The sequence below is a fragment of the Rhinoderma darwinii genome, unplaced genomic scaffold (assembly GCF_050947455.1).
Source record: "Rhinoderma darwinii isolate aRhiDar2 unplaced genomic scaffold, aRhiDar2.hap1 Scaffold_3407, whole genome shotgun sequence".
In the NCBI taxonomy this organism is placed as follows: Eukaryota; Metazoa; Chordata; class Amphibia; order Anura; family Rhinodermatidae; genus Rhinoderma; species Rhinoderma darwinii.
In genome coordinates, this window is record NW_027463432.1 from 1 (window position 1) to 25773 (window position 25773).

At 46.1% G+C, this 25773-nt stretch overlaps 12 non-coding genes and 1 pseudogene across 12 annotated transcripts; all 13 read left to right on the forward strand.

Annotated features, from left to right (window-relative positions):
• The first annotated feature begins 256 nt into the window (after nucleotides 1-256).
• Nucleotides 257-447, forward strand: LOC142705859 (U2 spliceosomal RNA). The gene has a single exon (XR_012868356.1). It is a non-coding gene; the product is annotated as a U2 spliceosomal RNA (small nuclear RNA).
• Nucleotides 448-1793: 1346 nt separating this feature from the next.
• LOC142705927 (U2 spliceosomal RNA) lies at nucleotides 1794-1984 on the forward strand. Its single transcript, XR_012868412.1, has one exon. It is a non-coding gene; the product is annotated as a U2 spliceosomal RNA (small nuclear RNA).
• Nucleotides 1985-3332: 1348 nt separating this feature from the next.
• LOC142705939 (U2 spliceosomal RNA) lies at nucleotides 3333-3523 on the forward strand. Its single transcript, XR_012868423.1, has one exon. It is a non-coding gene; the product is annotated as a U2 spliceosomal RNA (small nuclear RNA).
• A 2202-nt stretch (nucleotides 3524-5725) lies between these two features.
• On the forward strand, nucleotides 5726-5906 carry LOC142705913 (U2 spliceosomal RNA; annotated as a pseudogene).
• Nucleotides 5907-7250: 1344 nt separating this feature from the next.
• Nucleotides 7251-7441, forward strand: LOC142705951 (U2 spliceosomal RNA). Its single transcript, XR_012868434.1, has one exon. It is a non-coding gene; the product is annotated as a U2 spliceosomal RNA (small nuclear RNA).
• A 1354-nt stretch (nucleotides 7442-8795) lies between these two features.
• Nucleotides 8796-8986, forward strand: LOC142705964 (U2 spliceosomal RNA). The gene has a single exon (XR_012868445.1). It is a non-coding gene; the product is annotated as a U2 spliceosomal RNA (small nuclear RNA).
• Nucleotides 8987-10328: 1342 nt separating this feature from the next.
• Nucleotides 10329-10519, forward strand: LOC142705866 (U2 spliceosomal RNA). Its single transcript, XR_012868362.1, has one exon. It is a non-coding gene; the product is annotated as a U2 spliceosomal RNA (small nuclear RNA).
• A 1344-nt stretch (nucleotides 10520-11863) lies between these two features.
• On the forward strand, nucleotides 11864-12054 carry LOC142705878 (U2 spliceosomal RNA). The gene has a single exon (XR_012868373.1). It is a non-coding gene; the product is annotated as a U2 spliceosomal RNA (small nuclear RNA).
• Nucleotides 12055-13398: 1344 nt separating this feature from the next.
• On the forward strand, nucleotides 13399-13589 carry LOC142705890 (U2 spliceosomal RNA). Its single transcript, XR_012868384.1, has one exon. It is a non-coding gene; the product is annotated as a U2 spliceosomal RNA (small nuclear RNA).
• A 1342-nt stretch (nucleotides 13590-14931) lies between these two features.
• On the forward strand, nucleotides 14932-15122 carry LOC142705902 (U2 spliceosomal RNA). The gene has a single exon (XR_012868395.1). It is a non-coding gene; the product is annotated as a U2 spliceosomal RNA (small nuclear RNA).
• Nucleotides 15123-16468: 1346 nt separating this feature from the next.
• On the forward strand, nucleotides 16469-16659 carry LOC142705914 (U2 spliceosomal RNA). Its single transcript, XR_012868405.1, has one exon. It is a non-coding gene; the product is annotated as a U2 spliceosomal RNA (small nuclear RNA).
• Nucleotides 16660-18007: 1348 nt separating this feature from the next.
• Nucleotides 18008-18198, forward strand: LOC142705922 (U2 spliceosomal RNA). Its single transcript, XR_012868407.1, has one exon. It is a non-coding gene; the product is annotated as a U2 spliceosomal RNA (small nuclear RNA).
• A 6557-nt stretch (nucleotides 18199-24755) lies between these two features.
• LOC142705906 (U2 spliceosomal RNA) lies at nucleotides 24756-24937 on the forward strand. The gene has a single exon (XR_012868399.1). It is a non-coding gene; the product is annotated as a U2 spliceosomal RNA (small nuclear RNA).
• Nucleotides 24938-25773: the final 836 nt, after the last annotated feature.

Below are 25773 nucleotides of genomic sequence, written 5' to 3' on the forward strand. Positions count from 1 at the left end.
CATTTGGGCGTTGCCAGGAAGGCGTTTTTATGTAGATTCCTCCTCTTTCAGCACTGCATTGTGGTGCAAGCAAAAGAAGCAAATCCTGTGTAGCTTCCTCTCCGGCCTTTATTCACCTCCCTCCCGCTTAGTAGCTGTAAATGTGTGTGAGCCTGCAGGGCCCCATGGAATTGCCTAGGAGTAGGCTGAATCAATCGCTGCAAGGGGTGAACAGCAGTATGGGACAGGCTCGGGCAAGGCAAGGGCCGCTCGGGTTATCGCTTCTCGGCCTTTTGGCTAAGATCAAGTGTAGTATCTGTTCTTATCAGTTTAATATCTGATACGTCCCCTATCTGGGGACCATATATTAAATGGATTTTTAGAACAGGGAGATGGAAATAGAGCTTGCTCTGTCCACTCCACGCATTGACCTGGTATTGCAGTATTTCCAGGACCGGTGCACCCTTCCCTTATGTGTTGACTAAAATCAGATTCCAAAAGTGCTATTTGTGTTTGCTATTGTTTTTGTCTTTCTGATGGGATCTCCCCTTTTAATCCCATTATTTCAACACCTGTTGGACAATGCATTTGTACAGTCATGTGTGATAATGAGCTCATTTATTAAATGCAATTAATTAATACATTGCCACCTCTTGTTGTGTGTGTGTGTGTGTGTGTGTGTGTGTGTGTGTGTGTGTGTGTGTGTGTGTGTGTGTGTGTGTGTGTGTGTGTGTCTTCTGTGTTTCTGTGTTTCCGGCATTTCACATTGGAACAGCTCATTCACCTTCCTTGTCTTCTCTCCGCCCTCCCTTTTAGGTAGGTTAAAGAGCTGCACCTGAGCCAGCCACTGATTGATTGATGCAGCACCACAGTCAAATAGTGGAGTGGAGTAGGGGGAACAGCAAACAGCCATTAAAGCAGCCCGCCCGCCACAATGGACCTACCTGTGTACACTAGATGGATGTGATGGAATGTACTGTCGTCCCTACATTTCCAAGAAGAAGTAAGAATTGCAGTTGCAACAAACCCTTGCTTGCCTACAAAGAGAGCAGCAATTTGGATTTGTTACTATGTTACCTGGAAGAATAACAAACTGTGCAAGGATGGAGGTTGTAGGAGCAAAGAGAAGTTGTCTGTAAAGTTGGTGGATGCCTATTTTCCATTTTGCAGTCCCTTGTCTCCCTCTTGTGGCCTCCTGGAGGCAAATAAATGTGCAAAAAAAAGACAGCCTGGCGGCCGGCTGTTGCAGTGTTGCCCTCTCAGGCAACACTGAGTGACTGACTGAGCCGCACCGTCTTATATAAAGTTCAGACGGAACTTTGCACGTGTCATAGTGGAGCCCTCAGGATTCCAGAGCCAGCTTTCTGACATCATAATGGGGCCTGCCTCAGAGATAGATAAAAGCCTGGGCCCAGGCAGTGTTGGTCAGTGCTGCTCAGCAGGCAGCACTGGACTGGACTGGACTGGATTACAGCTGATACAAGGTGTGAAGGAACAAGGGGTGGCTGTGGGCATGCACTTGCTGCCGCTGCCAGTGTTTATCTGCATGGCAGGAGGGCATTTGGGCGTTGCCAGGAAGGCGTTTTTATGTAGATTCCTCCTCTTTCAGCACTGCATTGTGGTGCAAGCAAAAGAAGCAAATCCTGTGTAGCTTCCTCTCCGGCCTTTATTCACCTCCCTCCCGCTTAGTAGCTGTAAATGTGTGTGAGCCTGCAGGGCCCCATGGAATTGCCTAGGAGTAGGCTGAATCAATCGCTGCAAGGGGTGAACAGCAGTATGGGACAGGCTCGGGCAAGGCAAGGGCCGCTCGGGTTATCGCTTCTCGGCCTTTTGGCTAAGATCAAGTGTAGTATCTGTTCTTATCAGTTTAATATCTGATACGTCCCCTATCTGGGGACCATATATTAAATGGATTTTTAGAACAGGGAGATGGAAATAGAGCTTGCTCTGTCCACTCCACGCATTGACCTGGTATTGCAGTATTTCCAGGACCGGTGCACCCTTCCCTTATGTGTTGACTAAAATCAGATTCCAAAAGTGCTATTTGTGTTTGCTATTGTTTTTGTCTTTCTGATGGGATCTCCCCTTTTAATCCCATTATTTCAACACCTGTTGGACAATGCATTTGTACAGTCATGTGTGATAATGAGCTCATTTATTAAATGCAATTAATTAATACATTGCCACCTCTTGTTGTGTGTGTGTGTGTGTGTGTGTGTGTGTGTGTGTGTGTGTGTGTGTGTGTGTGTGTGTGTGTGTGTGTGTGTGTGTGTCTTCTGTGTTTCTGTGTTTCCGGCATTTCACATTGGAACAGCTCATTCACCTTCCTTGTCTTCTCTCCGCCCTCCCTTTTAGGTAGGTTAAAGAGCTGCACCTGAGCCAGCCACTGATTGATTGATGCAGCACCACAGTCAAATAGTGGAGTGGAGTAGGGGGAACAGCAAACAGCCATTAAAGCAGCCCGCCCGCCACAATGGACCTACCTGTGTACACTAGATGGATGTGATGGAATGTACTGTCGTCCCTACATTTCCAAGAAGAAGTAAGAATTGCAGTTGCAACAAACCCTTGCTTGCCTACAAAGAGAGCAGCAATTTGGATTTGTTACTATGTTACCTGGAAGAATAACAAACTGTGCAAGGATGGAGGTTGTAGGAGCAAAGAGAAGTTGTCTGTAAAGTTGGTGGATGCCTATTTTCCATTTTGCAGTCCCTTGTCTCCCTCTTGTGGCCTCCTGGAGGCAAATAAATGTGCAAAAAAAAGACAGCCTGGCGGCCGGCTGTTGCAGTGTTGCCCTCTCAGGCAACACTGAGTGACTGACTGAGCCGCACCGTCTTATATAAAGTTCAGACGGAACTTTGCACGTGTCATAGTGGAGCCCTCAGGATTCCAGAGCCAGCTTTCTGACATCATAATGGGGCCTGCCTCAGAGATAGATAAAAGCCTGGGCCCAGGCAGTGTTGGTCAGTGCTGCTCAGCAGGCAGCACTGGACTGGACTGGACTGGATTACAGCTGATACAAGGTGTGAAGGAACAAGGGGTGGCTGTGGGCATGCACTTGCTGCCGCTGCCAGTGTTTATCTGCATGGCAGGAGGGCATTTGGGCGTTGCCAGGAAGGCGTTTTTATGTAGATTCCTCCTCTTTCAGCACTGCATTGTGGTGCAAGCAAAAGAAGCAAATCCTGTGTAGCTTCCTCTCCGGCCTTTATTCACCTCCCTCCCGCTTAGTAGCTGTAAATGTGTGTGAGCCTGCAGGGCCCCATGGAATTGCCTAGGAGTAGGCTGAATCAATCGCTGCAAGGGGTGAACAGCAGTATGGGACAGGCTCGGGCAAGGCAAGGGCCGCTCGGGTTATCGCTTCTCGGCCTTTTGGCTAAGATCAAGTGTAGTATCTGTTCTTATCAGTTTAATATCTGATACGTCCCCTATCTGGGGACCATATATTAAATGGATTTTTAGAACAGGGAGATGGAAATAGAGCTTGCTCTGTCCACTCCACGCATTGACCTGGTATTGCAGTATTTCCAGGACCGGTGCACCCTTCCCTTATGTGTTGACTAAAATCAGATTCCAAAAGTGCTATTTGTGTTTGCTATTGTTTTTGTCTTTCTGATGGGATCTCCCCTTTTAATCCCATTATTTCAACACCTGTTGGACAATGCATTTGTACAGTCATGTGTGATAATGAGCTCATTTATTAAATGCAATTAATTAATACATTGCCACCTCTTGTTGTGTGTGTGTGTGTGTGTGTGTGTGTGTGTGTGTGTGTGTGTGTGTGTGTGTGTGTGTGTGTGTGTGTGTGTGTCTTCTGTGTTTCTGTGTTTCCGGCATTTCACATTGGAACAGCTCATTCACCTTCCTTGTCTTCTCTCCGCCCTCCCTTTTAGGTAGGTTAAAGAGCTGCACCTGAGCCAGCCACTGATTGATTGATGCAGCACCACAGTCAAATAGTGGAGTGGAGTAGGGGGAACAGCAAACAGCCATTAAAGCAGCCCGCCCGCCACAATGGACCTACCTGTGTACACTAGATGGATGTGATGGAATGTACTGTCGTCCCTACATTTCCAAGAAGAAGTAAGAATTGCAGTTGCAACAAACCCTTGCTTGCCTACAAAGAGAGCAGCAATTTGGATTTGTTACTATGTTACCTGGAAGAATAACAAACTGTGCAAGGATGGAGGTTGTAGGAGCAAAGAGAAGTTGTCTGTAAAGTTGGTGGATGCCTATTTTCCATTTTGCAGTCCCTTGTCTCCCTCTTGTGGCCTCCTGGAGGCAAATAAATGTGCAAAAAAAAGACAGCCTGGCGGCCGGCTGTTGCAGTGTTGCCCTCTCAGGCAACACTGAGTGACTGACTGAGCCGCACCGTCTTATATAAAGTTCAGACGGAACTTTGCACGTGTCATAGTGGAGCCCTCAGGATTCCAGAGCCAGCTTTCTGACATCATAATGGGGCCTGCCTCAGAGATAGATAAAAGCCTGGGCCCAGGCAGTGTTGGTCAGTGCTGCTCAGCAGGCAGCACTGGACTGGACTGGACTGGATTACAGCTGATACAAGGTGTGAAGGAACAAGGGGTGGCTGTGGGCATGCACTTGCTGCCGCTGCCAGTGTTTATCTGCATGGCAGGAGGGCATTTGGGCGTTGCCAGGAAGGCGTTTTTATGTAGATTCCTCCTCTTTCAGCACTGCATTGTGGTGCAAGCAAAAGAAGCAAATCCTGTGTAGCTTCCTCTCCGGCCTTTATTCACCTCCCTCCCGCTTAGTAGCTGTAAATGTGTGTGAGCCTGCAGGGCCCCATGGAATTGCCTAGGAGTAGGCTGAATCAATCGCTGCAAGGGGTGAACAGCAGTATGGGACAGGCTCGGGCAAGGCAAGGGCCGCTCGGGTTATCGCTTCTCGGCCTTTTGGCTAAGATCAAGTGTAGTACATGCTCAATCTGAGGTTAGTAATCATCCCTGCCGGTGGTACGTGGGCCATCGTAGGGGGATGACAGAACGCCGAGGTGAGGGCAGGGAACCACAACGGTCATCGCTCTGGTGTACGCATTTGGTTTAAAGGTACCATTTGTAGGTGACCAGGCGACCGCCGGATCGAGGTCAGGAGGTCGGGTAGTTTGAAAGCCCGAGTTGCTATGTGCCCCAGGGCTGGTGACCCTGGGGTGCCCTAACTCACTGGGGGTGGGATCCCACTGAGTGAAGGCACACTTGCACGCACTCTTCTTTCACACTTCTAAGCACACACCTTTTTTCTCCCGGCCTTCTGGCTGGGAGATGAGGAATTTTTATATACCTGGCGGATGTCCAGGCTGTATCACAGCGCACATCCACTTATTTAATTTTGTTTTTCACTGTGTGTTTGTCACGTTTGTCACAAGGATTTTGGGATGCGGTGCCCTTTTGGGACCCTCCTGAGGTCTAGGGGGAAAATGTGTGGCCTTCTGGTTCCTTTTTCCCCTGCAACCCGGCCTCCCTTCTTCGGAGGGGAGGTGCAACTAGGATGCAGGCTCCTAGGTGGACACTGGGGTGGCAGCCCAGGTAGAAGCCTAGGAGTGTGTTTGGGTCTCCCTAAGCTTCGGCGAGGGGGGACCATCGATCCTTGATCCTCTAGGCCTAAGGTTTGGAGGGTCAGGGAATGGTTATGCGGGGCCTCTCTCTTTTAAGAGAAGGGCTGCGATAGACCGCATCCTTGTGCACTTTTTGTGTGGCACCTCTGCACTTTTTATGCACTTGGGTGATAGAAAGCACGACTCGGGCTTTCAATAAAAAAAAAAAAAATCTGTTCTTATCAGTTTAATATCTGATACGTCCCCTATCTGGGGACCATATATTAAATGGATTTTTAGAACAGGGAGATGGAAATAGAGCTTGCTCTGTCCACTCCACGCATTGACCTGGTATTGCAGTATTTCCAGGACCGGTGCACCCTTCCCTTATGTGTTGACTAAAATCAGATTCCAAAAGTGCTATTTGTGTTTGCTATTGTTTTTGTCTTTCTGATGGGATCTCCCCTTTTAATCCCATTATTTCAACACCTGTTGGACAATGCATTTGTACAGTCATGTGTGATAATGAGCTCATTTATTAAATGCAATTAATTAATACATTGCCACCTCTTGTTGTGTGTGTGTGTGTGTGTGTGTGTGTGTGTGTGTGTGTGTGTGTGTGTGTGTGTGTGTGTGTGTGTGTGTGTGTCTTCTGTGTTTCTGTGTTTCCGGCATTTCACATTGGAACAGCTCATTCACCTTCCTTGTCTTCTCTCCGCCCTCCCTTTTAGGTAGGTTAAAGAGCTGCACCTGAGCCAGCCACTGATTGATTGATGCAGCACCACAGTCAAATAGTGGAGTGGAGTAGGGGGAACAGCAAACAGCCATTAAAGCAGCCCGCCCGCCACAATGGACCTACCTGTGTACACTAGATGGATGTGATGGAATGTACTGTCGTCCCTACATTTCCAAGAAGAAGTAAGAATTGCAGTTGCAACAAACCCTTGCTTGCCTACAAAGAGAGCAGCAATTTGGATTTGTTACTATGTTACCTGGAAGAATAACAAACTGTGCAAGGATGGAGGTTGTAGGAGCAAAGAGAAGTTGTCTGTAAAGTTGGTGGATGCCTATTTTCCATTTTGCAGTCCCTTGTCTCCCTCTTGTGGCCTCCTGGAGGCAAATAAATGTGCAAAAAAAAGACAGCCTGGCGGCCGGCTGTTGCAGTGTTGCCCTCTCAGGCAACACTGAGTGACTGACTGAGCCGCACCGTCTTATATAAAGTTCAGACGGAACTTTGCACGTGTCATAGTGGAGCCCTCAGGATTCCAGAGCCAGCTTTCTGACATCATAATGGGGCCTGCCTCAGAGATAGATAAAAGCCTGGGCCCAGGCAGTGTTGGTCAGTGCTGCTCAGCAGGCAGCACTGGACTGGACTGGACTGGATTACAGCTGATACAAGGTGTGAAGGAACAAGGGGTGGCTGTGGGCATGCACTTGCTGCCGCTGCCAGTGTTTATCTGCATGGCAGGAGGGCATTTGGGCGTTGCCAGGAAGGCGTTTTTATGTAGATTCCTCCTCTTTCAGCACTGCATTGTGGTGCAAGCAAAAGAAGCAAATCCTGTGTAGCTTCCTCTCCGGCCTTTATTCACCTCCCTCCCGCTTAGTAGCTGTAAATGTGTGTGAGCCTGCAGGGCCCCATGGAATTGCCTAGGAGTAGGCTGAATCAATCGCTGCAAGGGGTGAACAGCAGTATGGGACAGGCTCGGGCAAGGCAAGGGCCGCTCGGGTTATCGCTTCTCGGCCTTTTGGCTAAGATCAAGTGTAGTATCTGTTCTTATCAGTTTAATATCTGATACGTCCCCTATCTGGGGACCATATATTAAATGGATTTTTAGAACAGGGAGATGGAAATAGAGCTTGCTCTGTCCACTCCACGCATTGACCTGGTATTGCAGTATTTCCAGGACCGGTGCACCCTTCCCTTATGTGTTGACTAAAATCAGATTCCAAAAGTGCTATTTGTGTTTGCTATTGTTTTTGTCTTTCTGATGGGATCTCCCCTTTTAATCCCATTATTTCAACACCTGTTGGACAATGCATTTGTACAGTCATGTGTGATAATGAGCTCATTTATTAAATGCAATTAATTAATACATTGCCACCTCTTGTTGTGTGTGTGTGTGTGTGTGTGTGTGTGTGTGTGTGTGTGTGTGTGTGTGTGTGTGTGTGTGTGTGTGTGTGTGTGTGTGTGTGTCTTCTGTGTTTCTGTGTTTCCGGCATTTCACATTGGAACAGCTCATTCACCTTCCTTGTCTTCTCTCCGCCCTCCCTTTTAGGTAGGTTAAAGAGCTGCACCTGAGCCAGCCACTGATTGATTGATGCAGCACCACAGTCAAATAGTGGAGTGGAGTAGGGGGAACAGCAAACAGCCATTAAAGCAGCCCGCCCGCCACAATGGACCTACCTGTGTACACTAGATGGATGTGATGGAATGTACTGTCGTCCCTACATTTCCAAGAAGAAGTAAGAATTGCAGTTGCAACAAACCCTTGCTTGCCTACAAAGAGAGCAGCAATTTGGATTTGTTACTATGTTACCTGGAAGAATAACAAACTGTGCAAGGATGGAGGTTGTAGGAGCAAAGAGAAGTTGTCTGTAAAGTTGGTGGATGCCTATTTTCCATTTTGCAGTCCCTTGTCTCCCTCTTGTGGCCTCCTGGAGGCAAATAAATGTGCAAAAAAAAGACAGCCTGGCGGCCGGCTGTTGCAGTGTTGCCCTCTCAGGCAACACTGAGTGACTGACTGAGCCGCACCGTCTTATATAAAGTTCAGACGGAACTTTGCACGTGTCATAGTGGAGCCCTCAGGATTCCAGAGCCAGCTTTCTGACATCATAATGGGGCCTGCCTCAGAGATAGATAAAAGCCTGGGCCCAGGCAGTGTTGGTCAGTGCTGCTCAGCAGGCAGCACTGGACTGGACTGGACTGGATTACAGCTGATACAAGGTGTGAAGGAACAAGGGGTGGCTGTGGGCATGCACTTGCTGCCGCTGCCAGTGTTTATCTGCATGGCAGGAGGGCATTTGGGCGTTGCCAGGAAGGCGTTTTTATGTAGATTCCTCCTCTTTCAGCACTGCATTGTGGTGCAAGCAAAAGAAGCAAATCCTGTGTAGCTTCCTCTCCGGCCTTTATTCACCTCCCTCCCGCTTAGTAGCTGTAAATGTGTGTGAGCCTGCAGGGCCCCATGGAATTGCCTAGGAGTAGGCTGAATCAATCGCTGCAAGGGGTGAACAGCAGTATGGGACAGGCTCGGGCAAGGCAAGGGCCGCTCGGGTTATCGCTTCTCGGCCTTTTGGCTAAGATCAAGTGTAGTATCTGTTCTTATCAGTTTAATATCTGATACGTCCCCTATCTGGGGACCATATATTAAATGGATTTTTAGAACAGGGAGATGGAAATAGAGCTTGCTCTGTCCACTCCACGCATTGACCTGGTATTGCAGTATTTCCAGGACCGGTGCACCCTTCCCTTATGTGTTGACTAAAATCAGATTCCAAAAGTGCTATTTGTGTTTGCTATTGTTTTTGTCTTTCTGATGGGATCTCCCCTTTTAATCCCATTATTTCAACACCTGTTGGACAATGCATTTGTACAGTCATGTGTGATAATGAGCTCATTTATTAAATGCAATTAATTAATACATTGCCACCTCTTGTTGTGTGTGTGTGTGTGTGTGTGTGTGTGTGTGTGTGTGTGTGTGTGTGTGTGTGTGTGTGTGTGTGTGTGTGTCTTCTGTGTTTCTGTGTTTCCGGCATTTCACATTGGAACAGCTCATTCACCTTCCTTGTCTTCTCTCCGCCCTCCCTTTTAGGTAGGTTAAAGAGCTGCACCTGAGCCAGCCACTGATTGATTGATGCAGCACCACAGTCAAATAGTGGAGTGGAGTAGGGGGAACAGCAAACAGCCATTAAAGCAGCCCGCCCGCCACAATGGACCTACCTGTGTACACTAGATGGATGTGATGGAATGTACTGTCGTCCCTACATTTCCAAGAAGAAGTAAGAATTGCAGTTGCAACAAACCCTTGCTTGCCTACAAAGAGAGCAGCAATTTGGATTTGTTACTATGTTACCTGGAAGAATAACAAACTGTGCAAGGATGGAGGTTGTAGGAGCAAAGAGAAGTTGTCTGTAAAGTTGGTGGATGCCTATTTTCCATTTTGCAGTCCCTTGTCTCCCTCTTGTGGCCTCCTGGAGGCAAATAAATGTGCAAAAAAAAGACAGCCTGGCGGCCGGCTGTTGCAGTGTTGCCCTCTCAGGCAACACTGAGTGACTGACTGAGCCGCACCGTCTTATATAAAGTTCAGACGGAACTTTGCACGTGTCATAGTGGAGCCCTCAGGATTCCAGAGCCAGCTTTCTGACATCATAATGGGGCCTGCCTCAGAGATAGATAAAAGCCTGGGCCCAGGCAGTGTTGGTCAGTGCTGCTCAGCAGGCAGCACTGGACTGGACTGGACTGGATTACAGCTGATACAAGGTGTGAAGGAACAAGGGGTGGCTGTGGGCATGCACTTGCTGCCGCTGCCAGTGTTTATCTGCATGGCAGGAGGGCATTTGGGCGTTGCCAGGAAGGCGTTTTTATGTAGATTCCTCCTCTTTCAGCACTGCATTGTGGTGCAAGCAAAAGAAGCAAATCCTGTGTAGCTTCCTCTCCGGCCTTTATTCACCTCCCTCCCGCTTAGTAGCTGTAAATGTGTGTGAGCCTGCAGGGCCCCATGGAATTGCCTAGGAGTAGGCTGAATCAATCGCTGCAAGGGGTGAACAGCAGTATGGGACAGGCTCGGGCAAGGCAAGGGCCGCTCGGGTTATCGCTTCTCGGCCTTTTGGCTAAGATCAAGTGTAGTATCTGTTCTTATCAGTTTAATATCTGATACGTCCCCTATCTGGGGACCATATATTAAATGGATTTTTAGAACAGGGAGATGGAAATAGAGCTTGCTCTGTCCACTCCACGCATTGACCTGGTATTGCAGTATTTCCAGGACCGGTGCACCCTTCCCTTATGTGTTGACTAAAATCAGATTCCAAAAGTGCTATTTGTGTTTGCTATTGTTTTTGTCTTTCTGATGGGATCTCCCCTTTTAATCCCATTATTTCAACACCTGTTGGACAATGCATTTGTACAGTCATGTGTGATAATGAGCTCATTTATTAAATGCAATTAATTAATACATTGCCACCTCTTGTTGTGTGTGTGTGTGTGTGTGTGTGTGTGTGTGTGTGTGTGTGTGTGTGTGTGTGTGTGTGTGTGTGTGTGTGTGTCTTCTGTGTTTCTGTGTTTCCGGCATTTCACATTGGAACAGCTCATTCACCTTCCTTGTCTTCTCTCCGCCCTCCCTTTTAGGTAGGTTAAAGAGCTGCACCTGAGCCAGCCACTGATTGATTGATGCAGCACCACAGTCAAATAGTGGAGTGGAGTAGGGGGAACAGCAAACAGCCATTAAAGCAGCCCGCCCGCCACAATGGACCTACCTGTGTACACTAGATGGATGTGATGGAATGTACTGTCGTCCCTACATTTCCAAGAAGAAGTAAGAATTGCAGTTGCAACAAACCCTTGCTTGCCTACAAAGAGAGCAGCAATTTGGATTTGTTACTATGTTACCTGGAAGAATAACAAACTGTGCAAGGATGGAGGTTGTAGGAGCAAAGAGAAGTTGTCTGTAAAGTTGGTGGATGCCTATTTTCCATTTTGCAGTCCCTTGTCTCCCTCTTGTGGCCTCCTGGAGGCAAATAAATGTGCAAAAAAAAGACAGCCTGGCGGCCGGCTGTTGCAGTGTTGCCCTCTCAGGCAACACTGAGTGACTGACTGAGCCGCACCGTCTTATATAAAGTTCAGACGGAACTTTGCACGTGTCATAGTGGAGCCCTCAGGATTCCAGAGCCAGCTTTCTGACATCATAATGGGGCCTGCCTCAGAGATAGATAAAAGCCTGGGCCCAGGCAGTGTTGGTCAGTGCTGCTCAGCAGGCAGCACTGGACTGGACTGGACTGGATTACAGCTGATACAAGGTGTGAAGGAACAAGGGGTGGCTGTGGGCATGCACTTGCTGCCGCTGCCAGTGTTTATCTGCATGGCAGGAGGGCATTTGGGCGTTGCCAGGAAGGCGTTTTTATGTAGATTCCTCCTCTTTCAGCACTGCATTGTGGTGCAAGCAAAAGAAGCAAATCCTGTGTAGCTTCCTCTCCGGCCTTTATTCACCTCCCTCCCGCTTAGTAGCTGTAAATGTGTGTGAGCCTGCAGGGCCCCATGGAATTGCCTAGGAGTAGGCTGAATCAATCGCTGCAAGGGGTGAACAGCAGTATGGGACAGGCTCGGGCAAGGCAAGGGCCGCTCGGGTTATCGCTTCTCGGCCTTTTGGCTAAGATCAAGTGTAGTATCTGTTCTTATCAGTTTAATATCTGATACGTCCCCTATCTGGGGACCATATATTAAATGGATTTTTAGAACAGGGAGATGGAAATAGAGCTTGCTCTGTCCACTCCACGCATTGACCTGGTATTGCAGTATTTCCAGGACCGGTGCACCCTTCCCTTATGTGTTGACTAAAATCAGATTCCAAAAGTGCTATTTGTGTTTGCTATTGTTTTTGTCTTTCTGATGGGATCTCCCCTTTTAATCCCATTATTTCAACACCTGTTGGACAATGCATTTGTACAGTCATGTGTGATAATGAGCTCATTTATTAAATGCAATTAATTAATACATTGCCACCTCTTGTTGTGTGTGTGTGTGTGTGTGTGTGTGTGTGTGTGTGTGTGTGTGTGTGTGTGTGTGTGTGTGTGTGTGTGTGTGTCTTCTGTGTTTCTGTGTTTCCGGCATTTCACATTGGAACAGCTCATTCACCTTCCTTGTCTTCTCTCCGCCCTCCCTTTTAGGTAGGTTAAAGAGCTGCACCTGAGCCAGCCACTGATTGATTGATGCAGCACCACAGTCAAATAGTGGAGTGGAGTAGGGGGAACAGCAAACAGCCATTAAAGCAGCCCGCCCGCCACAATGGACCTACCTGTGTACACTAGATGGATGTGATGGAATGTACTGTCGTCCCTACATTTCCAAGAAGAAGTAAGAATTGCAGTTGCAACAAACCCTTGCTTGCCTACAAAGAGAGCAGCAATTTGGATTTGTTACTATGTTACCTGGAAGAATAACAAACTGTGCAAGGATGGAGGTTGTAGGAGCAAAGAGAAGTTGTCTGTAAAGTTGGTGGATGCCTATTTTCCATTTTGCAGTCCCTTGTCTCCCTCTTGTGGCCTCCTGGAGGCAAATAAATGTGCAAAAAAAAGACAGCCTGGCGGCCGGCTGTTGCAGTGTTGCCCTCTCAGGCAACACTGAGTGACTGACTGAGCCGCACCGTCTTATATAAAGTTCAGACGGAACTTTGCACGTGTCATAGTGGAGCCCTCAGGATTCCAGAGCCAGCTTTCTGACATCATAATGGGGCCTGCCTCAGAGATAGATAAAAGCCTGGGCCCAGGCAGTGTTGGTCAGTGCTGCTCAGCAGGCAGCACTGGACTGGACTGGACTGGATTACAGCTGATACAAGGTGTGAAGGAACAAGGGGTGGCTGTGGGCATGCACTTGCTGCCGCTGCCAGTGTTTATCTGCATGGCAGGAGGGCATTTGGGCGTTGCCAGGAAGGCGTTTTTATGTAGATTCCTCCTCTTTCAGCACTGCATTGTGGTGCAAGCAAAAGAAGCAAATCCTGTGTAGCTTCCTCTCCGGCCTTTATTCACCTCCCTCCCGCTTAGTAGCTGTAAATGTGTGTGAGCCTGCAGGGCCCCATGGAATTGCCTAGGAGTAGGCTGAATCAATCGCTGCAAGGGGTGAACAGCAGTATGGGACAGGCTCGGGCAAGGCAAGGGCCGCTCGGGTTATCGCTTCTCGGCCTTTTGGCTAAGATCAAGTGTAGTATCTGTTCTTATCAGTTTAATATCTGATACGTCCCCTATCTGGGGACCATATATTAAATGGATTTTTAGAACAGGGAGATGGAAATAGAGCTTGCTCTGTCCACTCCACGCATTGACCTGGTATTGCAGTATTTCCAGGACCGGTGCACCCTTCCCTTATGTGTTGACTAAAATCAGATTCCAAAAGTGCTATTTGTGTTTGCTATTGTTTTTGTCTTTCTGATGGGATCTCCCCTTTTAATCCCATTATTTCAACACCTGTTGGACAATGCATTTGTACAGTCATGTGTGATAATGAGCTCATTTATTAAATGCAATTAATTAATACATTGCCACCTCTTGTTGTGTGTGTGTGTGTGTGTGTGTGTGTGTGTGTGTGTGTGTGTGTGTGTGTGTGTGTGTGTGTGTGTGTGTGTCTTCTGTGTTTCTGTGTTTCCGGCATTTCACATTGGAACAGCTCATTCACCTTCCTTGTCTTCTCTCCGCCCTCCCTTTTAGGTAGGTTAAAGAGCTGCACCTGAGCCAGCCACTGATTGATTGATGCAGCACCACAGTCAAATAGTGGAGTGGAGTAGGGGGAACAGCAAACAGCCATTAAAGCAGCCCGCCCGCCACAATGGACCTACCTGTGTACACTAGATGGATGTGATGGAATGTACTGTCGTCCCTACATTTCCAAGAAGAAGTAAGAATTGCAGTTGCAACAAACCCTTGCTTGCCTACAAAGAGAGCAGCAATTTGGATTTGTTACTATGTTACCTGGAAGAATAACAAACTGTGCAAGGATGGAGGTTGTAGGAGCAAAGAGAAGTTGTCTGTAAAGTTGGTGGATGCCTATTTTCCATTTTGCAGTCCCTTGTCTCCCTCTTGTGGCCTCCTGGAGGCAAATAAATGTGCAAAAAAAAGACAGCCTGGCGGCCGGCTGTTGCAGTGTTGCCCTCTCAGGCAACACTGAGTGACTGACTGAGCCGCACCGTCTTATATAAAGTTCAGACGGAACTTTGCACGTGTCATAGTGGAGCCCTCAGGATTCCAGAGCCAGCTTTCTGACATCATAATGGGGCCTGCCTCAGAGATAGATAAAAGCCTGGGCCCAGGCAGTGTTGGTCAGTGCTGCTCAGCAGGCAGCACTGGACTGGACTGGACTGGATTACAGCTGATACAAGGTGTGAAGGAACAAGGGGTGGCTGTGGGCATGCACTTGCTGCCGCTGCCAGTGTTTATCTGCATGGCAGGAGGGCATTTGGGCGTTGCCAGGAAGGCGTTTTTATGTAGATTCCTCCTCTTTCAGCACTGCATTGTGGTGCAAGCAAAAGAAGCAAATCCTGTGTAGCTTCCTCTCCGGCCTTTATTCACCTCCCTCCCGCTTAGTAGCTGTAAATGTGTGTGAGCCTGCAGGGCCCCATGGAATTGCCTAGGAGTAGGCTGAATCAATCGCTGCAAGGGGTGAACAGCAGTATGGGACAGGCTCGGGCAAGGCAAGGGCCGCTCGGGTTATCGCTTCTCGGCCTTTTGGCTAAGATCAAGTGTAGTATCTGTTCTTATCAGTTTAATATCTGATACGTCCCCTATCTGGGGACCATATATTAAATGGATTTTTAGAACAGGGAGATGGAAATAGAGCTTGCTCTGTCCACTCCACGCATTGACCTGGTATTGCAGTATTTCCAGGACCGGTGCACCCTTCCCTTATGTGTTGACTAAAATCAGATTCCAAAAGTGCTATTTGTGTTTGCTATTGTTTTTGTCTTTCTGATGGGATCTCCCCTTTTAATCCCATTATTTCAACACCTGTTGGACAATGCATTTGTACAGTCATGTGTGATAATGAGCTCATTTATTAAATGCAATTAATTAATACATTGCCACCTCTTGTTGTGTGTGTGTGTGTGTGTGTGTGTGTGTGTGTGTGTGTGTGTGTGTGTGTGTGTGTGTGTGTGTGTGTGTGTGTGTCTTCTGTGTTTCTGTGTTTCCGGCATTTCACATTGGAACAGCTCATTCACCTTCCTTGTCTTCTCTCCGCCCTCCCTTTTAGGTAGGTTAAAGAGCTGCACCTGAGCCAGCCACTGATTGATTGATGCAGCACCACAGTCAAATAGTGGAGTGGAGTAGGGGGAACAGCAAACAGCCATTAAAGCAGCCCGCCCGCCACAATGGACCTACCTGTGTACACTAGATGGATGTGATGGAATGTACTGTCGTCCCTACATTTCCAAGAAGAAGTAAGAATTGCAGTTGCAACAAACCCTTGCTTGCCTACAAAGAGAGCAGCAATTTGGATTTGTTACTATGTTACCTGGAAGAATAACAAACTGTGCAAGGATGGAGGTTGTAGGAGCAAAGAGAAGTTGTCTGTAAAGTTGGTGGATGCCTATTTTCCATTTTGCAGTCCCTTGTCTCCCTCTTGTGGCCTCCTGGAGGCAAATAAATGTGCAAAAAAAAGACAGCCTGGCGGCCGGCTGTTGCAGTGTTGCCCTCTCAGGCAACACTGAGTGACTGACTGAGCCGCACCGTCTTATATAAAGTTCAGACGGAACTTTGCACGTGTCATAGTGGAGCCCTCAGGATTCCAGAGCCAGCTTTCTGACATCATAATGGGGCCTGCCTCAGAGATAGATAAAAGCCTGGGCCCAGGCAGTGTTGGTCAGTGCTGCTCAGCAGGCAGCACTGGACTGGACTGGACTGGATTACAGCTGATACAAGGTGTGAAGGAACAAGGGGTGGCTGTGGGCATGCACTTGCTGCCGCTGCCAGTGTTTATCTGCATGGCAGGAGGGCATTTGGGCGTTGCCAGGAAGGCGTTTTTATGTAGATTCCTCCTCTTTCAGCACTGCATTGTGGTGCAAGCAAAAGAAGCAAATCCTGTGTAGCTTCCTCTCCGGCCTTTATTCACCTCCCTCCCGCTTAGTAGCTGTAAATGTGTGTGAGCCTGCAGGGCCCCATGGAATTGCCTAGGAGTAGGCTGAATCAATCGCTGCAAGGGGTGAACAGCAGTATGGGACAGGCTCGGGCAAGGCAAGGGCCGCTCGGGTTATCGCTTCTCGGCCTTTTGGCTAAGATCAAGTGTAGTATCTGTTCTTATCAGTTTAATATCTGATACGTCCCCTATCTGGGGACCATATATTAAATGGATTTTTAGAACAGGGAGATGGAAATAGAGCTTGCTCTGTCCACTCCACGCATTGACCTGGTATTGCAGTATTTCCAGGACCGGTGCACCCTTCCCTTATGTGTTGACTAAAATCAGATTCCAAAAGTGCTATTTGTGTTTGCTATTGTTTTTGTCTTTCTGATGGGATCTCCCCTTTTAATCCCATTATTTCAACACCTGTTGGACAATGCATTTGTACAGTCATGTGTGATAATGAGCTCATTTATTAAATGCAATTAATTAATACATTGCCACCTCTTGTTGTGTGTGTGTGTGTGTGTGTGTGTGTGTGTGTGTGTGTGTGTGTGTGTGTGTGTGTGTGTGTGTGTGTGTGTGTGTGTCTTCTGTGTTTCTGTGTTTCCGGCATTTCACATTGGAACAGCTCATTCACCTTCCTTGTCTTCTCTCCGCCCTCCCTTTTAGGTAGGTTAAAGAGCTGCACCTGAGCCAGCCACTGATTGATTGATGCAGCACCACAGTCAAATAGTGGAGTGGAGTAGGGGGAACAGCAAACAGCCATTAAAGCAGCCCGCCCGCCACAATGGACCTACCTGTGTACACTAGATGGATGTGATGGAATGTACTGTCGTCCCTACATTTCCAAGAAGAAGTAAGAATTGCAGTTGCAACAAACCCTTGCTTGCCTACAAAGAGAGCAGCAATTTGGATTTGTTACTATGTTACCTGGAAGAATAACAAACTGTGCAAGGATGGAGGTTGTAGGAGCAAAGAGAAGTTGTCTGTAAAGTTGGTGGATGCCTATTTTCCATTTTGCAGTCCCTTGTCTCCCTCTTGTGGCCTCCTGGAGGCAAATAAATGTGCAAAAAAAAGACAGCCTGGCGGCCGGCTGTTGCAGTGTTGCCCTCTCAGGCAACACTGAGTGACTGACTGAGCCGCACCGTCTTATATAAAGTTCAGACGGAACTTTGCACGTGTCATAGTGGAGCCCTCAGGATTCCAGAGCCAGCTTTCTGACATCATAATGGGGCCTGCCTCAGAGATAGATAAAAGCCTGGGCCCAGGCAGTGTTGGTCAGTGCTGCTCAGCAGGCAGCACTGGACTGGACTGGACTGGATTACAGCTGATACAAGGTGTGAAGGAACAAGGGGTGGCTGTGGGCATGCACTTGCTGCCGCTGCCAGTGTTTATCTGCATGGCAGGAGGGCATTTGGGCGTTGCCAGGAAGGCGTTTTTATGTAGATTCCTCCTCTTTCAGCACTGCATTGTGGTGCAAGCAAAAGAAGCAAATCCTGTGTAGCTTCCTCTCCGGCCTTTATTCACCTCCCTCCCGCTTAGTAGCTGTAAATGTGTGTGAGCCTGCAGGGCCCCATGGAATTGCCTAGGAGTAGGCTGAATCAATCGCTGCAAGGGGTGAACAGCAGTATGGGACAGGCTCGGGCAAGGCAAGGGCCGCTCGGGTTATCGCTTCTCGGCCTTTTGGCTAAGATCAAGTGTAGTATCTGTTCTTATCAGTTTAATATCTGATACGTCCCCTATCTGGGGACCATATATTAAATGGATTTTTAGAACAGGGAGATGGAAATAGAGCTTGCTCTGTCCACTCCACGCATTGACCTGGTATTGCAGTATTTCCAGGACCGGTGCACCCTTCCCTTATGTGTTGACTAAAATCAGATTCCAAAAGTGCTATTTGTGTTTGCTATTGTTTTTGTCTTTCTGATGGGATCTCCCCTTTTAATCCCATTATTTCAACACCTGTTGGACAATGCATTTGTACAGTCATGTGTGATAATGAGCTCATTTATTAAATGCAATTAATTAATACATTGCCACCTCTTGTTGTGTGTGTGTGTGTGTGTGTGTGTGTGTGTGTGTGTGTGTGTGTGTGTGTGTGTGTGTGTGTGTGTGTGTGTGTCTTCTGTGTTTCTGTGTTTCCGGCATTTCACATTGGAACAGCTCATTCACCTTCCTTGTCTTCTCTCCGCCCTCCCTTTTAGGTAGGTTAAAGAGCTGCACCTGAGCCAGCCACTGATTGATTGATGCAGCACCACAGTCAAATAGTGGAGTGGAGTAGGGGGAACAGCAAACAGCCATTAAAGCAGCCCGCCCGCCACAATGGACCTACCTGTGTACACTAGATGGATGTGATGGAATGTACTGTCGTCCCTACATTTCCAAGAAGAAGTAAGAATTGCAGTTGCAACAAACCCTTGCTTGCCTACAAAGAGAGCAGCAATTTGGATTTGTTACTATGTTACCTGGAAGAATAACAAACTGTGCAAGGATGGAGGTTGTAGGAGCAAAGAGAAGTTGTCTGTAAAGTTGGTGGATGCCTATTTTCCATTTTGCAGTCCCTTGTCTCCCTCTTGTGGCCTCCTGGAGGCAAATAAATGTGCAAAAAAAAGACAGCCTGGCGGCCGGCTGTTGCAGTGTTGCCCTCTCAGGCAACACTGAGTGACTGACTGAGCCGCACCGTCTTATATAAAGTTCAGACGGAACTTTGCACGTGTCATAGTGGAGCCCTCAGGATTCCAGAGCCAGCTTTCTGACATCATAATGGGGCCTGCCTCAGAGATAGATAAAAGCCTGGGCCCAGGCAGTGTTGGTCAGTGCTGCTCAGCAGGCAGCACTGGACTGGACTGGACTGGATTACAGCTGATACAAGGTGTGAAGGAACAAGGGGTGGCTGTGGGCATGCACTTGCTGCCGCTGCCAGTGTTTATCTGCATGGCAGGAGGGCATTTGGGCGTTGCCAGGAAGGCGTTTTTATGTAGATTCCTCCTCTTTCAGCACTGCATTGTGGTGCAAGCAAAAGAAGCAAATCCTGTGTAGCTTCCTCTCCGGCCTTTATTCACCTCCCTCCCGCTTAGTAGCTGTAAATGTGTGTGAGCCTGCAGGGCCCCATGGAATTGCCTAGGAGTAGGCTGAATCAATCGCTGCAAGGGGTGAACAGCAGTATGGGACAGGCTCGGGCAAGGCAAGGGCCGCTCGGGTTATCGCTTCTCGGCCTTTTGGCTAAGCTCAAGTAGTTTAGTCACTAGGCAGTCCAGAACCAGGACAGTAGCCCCTTCGGCCTTGTGGCATCGGCGATTTATCGTCTTAAGCCACATGCTGCTATAGGGGGGGTGAATCCTGCTGTATGGATATTTAAGGAGGGATCGCAGGATTGACTCTATGGAGGAAATCTCTGTTCTTTATTGCCCTTAGGAACTGCGGATCATGTTGGAGGACCGAGGGGATTTGCCGGCTTCGGTGCGGCTGCGAAACACCATTCGTATTCGGATACAGGAAGGATATCGGGAGAAGATCAACGATCATTACATCTTTGAGAAGATTTTGCTGGGTCATCTTGCTTTTCAACCGGAGGAACTGCTGTGTTTCCAGGATTTTTCCAGGTCTGGTTTTTTTGATCTAACCTTCTATGCAATTGGGAACTGTCATAATTTATACCAACGTTATCAAAAATTTGAAAAACATGCGGATTTTGAAGGGATAAAATTGGAATTCCTTTATATGCATGAGGAAGTGCTTCTAACTGTGCACGTTTTTAACCCTTACATTGATGAAGATGATATTACAAGTTTTCTCTTGAGATACTGTGCAAGGGTGAGATACCTGAAGAAATTGACCAATAAGTGGGGAGTATGGAATGGCAAGAGGCAGTACGTGGTGGTCTTTAAAGAAGATCCTGGAGATCCTAGAGGTCGGAGAACTCCACCAGCTTTCTTCTCCCTGGGTAAGAGCAGAGGACGTTTGTTCTATAGAGGTCAATCTTATTACTGCAGGAATTGTATGTCATATGGACACTTACAAGAGAGTTGCCCATCTGGCCAAAAATGTTCAAATTGCAACAGTGCGGAACATACTACCAGAGGATGCCCCAAGTTAAAAAAAACCTGTGATTTATGCGGGAAGGATGACCATTTGTTTGGGGCATGTCCAGCAAGGGTGAGAAAGAAAACATATGCGGAAGCAGCAAAAAGCGGTCCCTCTGAGCCATCTATGACCGCAATACAAACCTCCATTCAACAGGACATAGAAGACATTCTAACAGAGAATAATTTTTTGGACATCCTAAGCAGCAGTAATTTACCTCCAAATTTACCGGTTGAGCAGGAGATATCAAGTGGAGAAAGTCCGGAGGTTGTTGCCTCTGGGGGGGGAAACCCCCTTGGAGGCAGCCTTGTTTCTTCTTTCCTTACAGGTGCGGTCCAGCAGGAGGAGGGTCCGGCTACGAAGAGGAAGAAGAGTCCAAACAGAGAGGCGTCACAAAGTCAGGAGTCCAGTAAAGAGGAGAATCAGCAAGGAAAAAGAGAAGCTCCAGAAGAGAAGATCATTGTGGAGGAGGAAGAGGGGGACGAGATGGATAAAACCGTGTGTCTTAAAAGGCCAGGAGGAAAGAAAGGCAAAGGGGAGGGAAGATGTAAAAAGAAAGCCTTACAGGAGTCTGATGGAGAGGGTGAACCTGTCACCCTTCGGAGGATGTGTAGTAGTGACTCAGGAACATGAGTGCACTAAAATGTTTCTCCTTAAATGTAAGGAGTATTAAAGGAAAGGTGAGAAGAGCAGCAGTTTTAAGTTATTTGGGTTCTATGCCGGCAGATATTTTGTTTTTACAGGAATGTGGCATAGGTTTTGATGTGGACATTAAGCCATTAGAAAAGGAATGGACTAAAGGGCCTTCAGTATGGTCCACTGGTCTAGATAATAGATCAGCAGGTATTTGTATTTTGTTTAACAGCCCAGATTGGGAAATTTTAAGTTTTCAGGAAATTATACCTGGACGTTTGCTTTACGTAACTGCTGTTCTGCACAAAAAAGTTTTCCGTTTCTTTAATATTTATGCACCTCCCGGGAAAAAAGGGAGGGTGGAGCTTTTGGAAGCACTTTCTCTCTTTGTTCCAGATGCGAGACCAACAATTATCTGCGGTGATTTCAACACTGTCCTGGACAAAAGAGATCGGAAGAGGAAAAGGGACCAAGAAGACACTAAAGAGGACATTGCTAGTAAAGTACTGAGAACTTTGGTATCTGATACAAATCTAACAGACGCATGGGTCTCGTGTAAGGCAGGTGATGCTGGGTACACATGGTCAAATGGACAAACCAGCTCACGTATAGATTACGTGTTTGTGTCAAAAAATTTAACAATTATTGATTGTAAGTTAGAGGATAATGTATTTTCAGACCATCATGGGTTATTAGTTGAAATAGGTTTTGAAGGAGGTTTAGAATGTGGAAGAGGGTTCTGGAAGCTAAACAGACTTCTTTTAGAAGACCAGAGAGTAGTAGAAAGTTTTTCTAATATGTTTTTTAAGTTTAAGTTTTCCAGAATCAAATATACGTCCAGTCTTTGCTGGTGGCTACGTGTTAAAAAAGACATTAAAAATTTCTTCAAAAAGTGGGGACGGAAGATCGCCGCAGAAAAAAGAGAAGAGCTACATGGTGTAGTTTTTAAACTTCGGGCCCTACAGGCTGCAAAAGAAAGGGGTTATGATGTGGAGGAAAGGATCTCCTTTCTTAAAATGGAAAGGGAGAAAAAAATTAAGGAGAATGGTAAAAAAATTATTTTTGGTACTAAAACAAAATGGGTTGAAGAAGGAGAGAAATGTTCAAGTTATTTCTTTAAAAAAATTAAGAAGAAGGAAAAAATGATCTCTTTAAAATATGGAGATGGGTATGTGGAGAATACCCAGGGGATGCTTAAAGTGGCAAGCAACTTTTATGCATCTCTATTTTCACAGGAGAGAAGAGATAATAGTTGTGTTAATCAATTTCTAAATGTTTTAGATTCTAATCTGACGGAGGAAGACTGTAAAGGCCTACTGGAGGAGGTAACAGAAGAGGAAATTTTGGATACTTTAAAAAGCTTTGGTAAAAACAAAACCCCTGGAGTAGATGGGCTGACATATGAATTTTATATAAAGTTTTGGGATATTATAAAAGAGGAGGTTACCTTGATATGCAGAGATATTTTAAAGGAGTCCTCTGTACCCTCTAGCCTTCAGGAGGGGGTTATTACTTTGTTATTTAAAGGAGGTGACAAGCAGGACATTGGAAACTGGAGGCCGATAACTTTATTAAATTGTGATATGAAACTAGCGGCAAAAATTTTGGCCAATAGAATGAAAAAGGTCATTCACAAGGTAATAGGTGAGGACCAATCCTGTGCAGTACCTGGGAGATGCATTGCCCAGAGCTTGTCAGTACTGAGAGATGCGTTACTGTATAGTACAGACAGGAAACAAGCAGTTTGTTTATTAAGTCTTGATTTCAAAAAAGCTTATGATTCAGTTAACCAGTCCTTTTTATTTCAGGTCTTGGAGAAAATGGGGTTTCCGACCGGTTTTGTTAATAAAATTAAAACCCTATATAAGGGAGCATATAGTACTGTTGAAATTAATGGTATGTTTAGTGAAGGGGTGCCACTCTTGTGTGGAGTAAGGCAGGGGTGCCCTCTTTCACCAATCCTCTTTATTTGTGCTTTGGAGCCATTTTTAATAACCTTGAGGAATGATAAGATTATCAGAGGAATTTTTTTGCCTGGGTCTAATGGAGATCAAGTGAAATGCATTGCATATATGGATGATGTTAATATTGTTGCATCTACAGGCACAAGTGTACAGCGAGTCATCCTTTGGTCAAGAATGTTTGAAGGTGCCGCAGGGTTAGTACTTAATATTAACAAATGTGCTTGTATGACATTGGGTGCATGGCAGCAAGAACTGCCAGACCAGATAAAATTATCTGATAAAATAAAAGTCCTTGGGATTTGGTTCAATAAAGAGGTCTCAGGAGAGGAAAGTTGGGAGATGGTCAAAACTAAAATGCAAAATAAAGTAAATTTTTGGAAATTAAGGGATCTCTCCATGGAAGGTAAAGTTTTGGTAATCAAAGCAGAACTTTTGCCGGTCATTTTATTTGTGGGCCTTGTATTTCCCATGAATAATTTATGGTTAAAAAGACTTAAAAAAGTTTTATTCTTTTTTCTTTGGAGCTCGCAGATGGAAAAACTATCCAGAGACAAGGTATGCAGAGAAAAAAGGCAAGGAGGCAAGAGTATGCCTGATCTTGATATGTTCATTTACTTGAAATTTTTCAGCTTCGTGATAAAATGTGTGTTATCCAATACAAAATGTGGTATGTGGACATTATTCTTCACAGGTTATGTCCTGCAGAAATATTCATGGGTAAAGTTGGAGTTACACAGACCTTATGCTCTGATTCTCCCCAAGTTTTACGAGGTGGTGGAAAAAATTGTAGTGCAGTTTAAACTACAGCATGTAAACATTGAGGTGTTAAAAGATCAGAGAAAGCTAACATATTACGTGCAGCAAAAGAAAATTACATTACCAATCGAACGGTATCCAGTTGCAGTAGCCAAACAAATTTGGAAAAATGTCTCTGCTAATTGTTTATTTAATCCGCAGAAGGATCTAGCCTGGGCAGCAGTGCATCAGTGTGTCCCTGTTAGGGATTTTCAGCATAATAGGGGTTTAGTTAGATCAGCCAAATGTCCCAGAAGCCATTGTGGTGAGTCAGAAACTGTGGAACATCTACTATGGGCGTGTAAATATGCAAATGACGTCTGGGAGAAAGCATCTAGCTTCATAAAGGAGGTTGGTAAGGTGCAGACTATTGGTTACAAACAGGTACTATATGGAGTCTCCTTAAATCTAATGAGATGTGAAAACCGAGTCGCTTGGCAAGTGATAAATTCTGTGAAAGATGCATTGTGGAAAGCAAGAAACATCGCTCTCTTTAAAAAAGAAGAGATTACTCCCAGAGATTGTATTAAATTGGTGGTTGCTAACATGTACATCTATTTTCTGTTGGATTGTAAAAAATCGCAAAGTAATGCTGTGAATTTGTGGAAAGTTGAGCAGTGGTCAAATTATTTCCAGATTTAATTGACTTTCTATTTTTCTGTTTTTCAGAATATCAGCCTCATGGACAGCCTTAAAGGGAAAGGAACATTGTAAAGGGAAAGATATGAGGATATCTGGTGTTATGGCTAGATGTAATGCTATTGTGTAGAAGTGTAATTCAATTACATTGTAATATTTTTGTGTTATGAGGAATATCATATGATTCTGATTGTATTGTGTTTTCTTTTTGTGGTATTTCTATTGTATTATGGTTTTGTGATATATTTGTAAAATTTGGTGAAGATTTGTGTATTTTTTGTGTGAGATGTATAAATTGTATTGTGTTTCTCAATAAAAAGATAAAAAAAATCTGTTCTTATCAGTTTAATATCTGATACGTCCCCTATCTGGGGACCATATATTAAATGGATTTTTAGAACAGGGAGATGGAAATAGAGCTTGCTCTGTCCACTCCACGCATTGACCTGGTATTGCAGTATTTCCAGGACCGGTGCACCCTTCCCTTATGTGTTGACTAAAATCAGATTCCAAAAGTGCTATTTGTGTTTGCTATTGTTTTTGTCTTTCTGATGGGATCTCCCCTTTTAATCCCATTATTTCAACACCTGTTGGACAATGCATTTGTACAGTCATGTGTGATAATGAGCTCATTTATTAAATGCAATTAATTAATACATTGCCACCTCTTGTTGTGTGTGTGTGTGTGTGTGTGTGTGTGTGTGTGTGTGTGTGTGTGTGTGTGTGTGTGTGTGTGTGTGTGTGTCTTCTGTGTTTCTGTGTTTCCGGCATTTCACATTGGAACAGCTCATTCACCTTCCTTGTCTTCTCTCCGCCCTCCCTTTTAGGTAGGTTAAAGAGCTGCACCTGAGCCAGCCACTGATTGATTGATGCAGCACCACAGTCAAATAGTGGAGTGGAGTAGGGGGAACAGCAAACAGCCATTAAAGCAGCCCGCCCGCCACAATGGACCTACCTGTGTACACTAGATGGATGTGATGGAATGTACTGTCGTCCCTACATTTCCAAGAAGAAGTAAGAATTGCAGTTGCAACAAACCCTTGCTTGCCTACAAAGAGAGCAGCAATTTGGATTTGTTACTATGTTACCTGGAAGAATAACAAACTGTGCAAGGATGGAGGTTGTAGGAGCAAAGAGAAGTTGTCTGTAAAGTTGGTGGATGCCTATTTTCCATTTTGCAGTCCCTTGTCTCCCTCTTGTGGCCTCCTGGAGGCAAATAAATGTGCAAAAAAAAGACAGCCTGGCGGCCGGCTGTTGCAGTGTTGCCCTCTCAGGCAACACTGAGTGACTGACTGAGCCGCACCGTCTTATATAAAGTT